The sequence below is a fragment of the Salvia miltiorrhiza genome, chromosome 5, assembly GCF_028751815.1.
Source record: "Salvia miltiorrhiza cultivar Shanhuang (shh) chromosome 5, IMPLAD_Smil_shh, whole genome shotgun sequence".
NCBI classification, from domain to species: domain Eukaryota; kingdom Viridiplantae; phylum Streptophyta; class Magnoliopsida; order Lamiales; family Lamiaceae; genus Salvia; species Salvia miltiorrhiza.
In genome coordinates this window covers 41,487,179-41,490,083 of record NC_080391.1, presented here as the reverse complement: position 1 = coordinate 41,490,083, position 2,905 = coordinate 41,487,179, and the positions used below count along the sequence as shown (strand labels likewise).

The 2,905-nt window shown below is 38.6% G+C and overlaps 1 long non-coding RNA gene across 1 annotated transcript; it reads right to left on the bottom strand.

Moving 5' to 3' along the window:
• Nucleotides 1-1,112: 1,112 nt before the first annotated feature.
• LOC131024473 (uncharacterized) lies at nt 1,113-2,673 on the bottom strand. The gene is made up of 2 exons (XR_009101869.1): nt 2,013-2,673; nt 1,113-1,394 (listed from the first exon to the last, which is right to left on the bottom strand). It is a non-coding gene; the product is annotated as an uncharacterized LOC131024473 (long non-coding RNA).
• Between the last annotated feature and the right edge of the window lie 232 nt (nt 2,674-2,905).

Sequence of the window (2,905 nt, the reverse complement as noted above, 5' to 3'; positions counted from 1 at the left end):
ATCTTAATTGACAATCACCGAGATCTTAGTCATGTGGGCTGGCCAGACTCAACACAACGAATCACTCAGTCAAATGAGAGTTTCGCTCCCAATCATGTCAACTCCTTATCTCTTATAAAGCTCTAATTGAACTTCTAACTTAAGCACTTACTTCTAAGTACTTCAATCACAAATCATTGATACCATGAAAGTCCATTCTATGCCGTTCTAGCGAAGCTTATCATGACTAACATCATAATCATATGTAAGATAAGTTCTTATGCAAGAAACTTGATCCTGCCGCTATTGAAATAGCTCAAGTGAATCCTTAGTCTTAAGGCATTACCTCTATGTTGTAACATATCTATGTTAAACATTTCTATCTTACCAATCCTTACTTAAATCGATCAAGCGGTGCTATCACGACTAACATTCTCAAGGCATTCTTGGGTGGTACTCAAACAGTTTGTAAGAGGACCCATCATTCTAATCGTATAGGCAGCTAGCCTAAAACGAAAACATAAATCTTTCTCATTCATTTACACATACATACATACTTCTGTTTCTTTTGAAACCTTAACATATATGGACATTTAAAGTCTCTTTCATGAAAACTTTGTTTGTGCCGGAAAGATTCAAGGAATCTAACTCGACCATACATACATTGATTCGTTAAGGGCTCGGGTAGTCCCAAACACGAAATAACATTCATTGAGTCGTTATGGGTTCGGGTAGTCCCAAACACGATACTATCGTTAAGGGTTCGGGTAGTCCCTAACACGATACTGAGCTGGGTTATATGAGTTGGAGACCCAAGATAACAATATGAAAGCGATTAGCAATTCACATAGCATCATAAACATAAGGCGCACATTTTCTAGAAAACTTTCATAACATCTGAAATACATATATGTATATTTTTGAAACTATTATCGTACCTTAGTTGCGGCAGTGTGACGGCGAGCTGAGGGCTACTAACATTCTTAGAAGTCTAGAGATACTATTCTAGACTCGACATCAAAAAGCTTATGGTTATCAGAGACATGAAAGAAAACTTATGCTCTGATACCATTCTGTCACACCCCAATTCTTGAATGAATAAATATAATCGAGGTGCAACTAATTCATAGAAATAAACAAAGGAAAAACCTTGTTAAAACCGAAATAAGATAGAAAGTCGGGCTATGCCCCTTTGGATCACAAGTTTTGTTTCATGCTTCTGACAACCGACATTCATTAGCATAAACTTGGTAGTGAAGAGTCTAAGCTCGGTCAGGTATATCATTTGAAATTTAACATGAAGATCTTAAGTTGGGAAAAACAAAAGACAGATATGAGTAATTGCTACAGCGGAAGTCTAACATAGGAAATTAACCCTAGCCTCAGCTCCGTCCCGTCAGCACCAGCCAGCCAACCTGAAAACATTTGAAAGAAATTTTGGGCTAAGTACTAATGTACTTAGTGGGCATTCATTTTCTGAAACATTTCATATTTTTGTAAAGACAGTTTATCCAATTATACTTGACATAACTTAGAAGGTTTTAAATTGAAAGAACTTCTAAGCATGTTAAAATAATTTCTTTCATTTGTGCGCACATGTCACACTCCCTTTCCGTTACTCGCTGTGATCCCGAACCTTTTAGCCACCGACGGATCCATTTCTCCCATTGCACTTGCCCTGAGGACGTAACTCAGATAAGTTGAATTGACCTCGGGACGCTACCCAGGCAGGCCGTACATTACATGCTTCGGAACACATCCAGCAAGCACCCTTATAACGCCTCTTAGTTAGTGCCCGATGGAGATCAACCCACCAGGTCACCTAACGAGTGTACACAATTCTCAAACAACGTGTTAGGTCATAAGAGAACCTCAATTGATTAACTTTGCGAGCCTTAAACAGAGCAGAGTGCACATAAACATTTTATTGGATAAACAGTTTTCATTTCATTGAATAAATAATTTGCATTTAAATGAAACATTTAGAGCTTAATAACTCAATCATACTTTATACATTTGGAAAGTAAGCCCACCTGGTTAGGCAAAGCCTGAAGATTCAAAATCACACAAACTCGTCTCGGGAAAGCAGCGCTAATCCCCTTGGTCCATAAAGCCTACAAGAAATTCTATTCTTAATAGGTCTCCTCAATCTAATCTTAAGTCATAGTGGAAGTGCTAGACATTCTTTGATTCATCACGCCGAGTTCTCAAAATTTTAATAATAAATATTGAAAACTAACTTTCTTGAGTCAAGGACACCAACAATAACCCTACTCGATTTTCGTTAAATCATAAATACTTTTATGCATTATGCAAATGAAAATTTCATGTCATGCTTAAAACATATAATAAGCAACTACTTAAAATATGCACATAATAATATAATATTATTATGTAAATCATCTTTTGAAAAAAATAATTAATAAGTATCCCCTTTTTTTTTTTTTGAACTGCAGTCCAGTTAAATAATAAGGTAGTTCATTTCTTTAAAAACATAAGCCCAATGTTTCAATTTAAATCAGGGCCCAAGATTAATTAAATGAAGCAGTCCAGACTTTAAATAAAATCGGCCCAACTCCTAATTATTCAGGCCCAAGACTTGAGCCCAAACCTAATTAAACCTAAAGCCCAAAGTCTTTCTTCATCTCTTTAAACACACACACACACACACAAACACACGCACCACACAGCTGCGCCGCAACAGCACCCTCTCCCCCCCTCTCTTCTTTTCCGGCGGCGGTAGCAGTGCCGCCTCCGCCGCCCGACCGCCGTCGCCCTCTTGCTTCTCAACCCCTCCCATGTCTCTCTCTTTCTCCCTCACGGCGGTACACACTCACACAATGGACAACGCCGTGACCTTCTCCCTCAAAATTTCCTGCGAAAGCCACCACCACCTTGGCCGCCGCCGCGTTCTCAACTCCCTTGA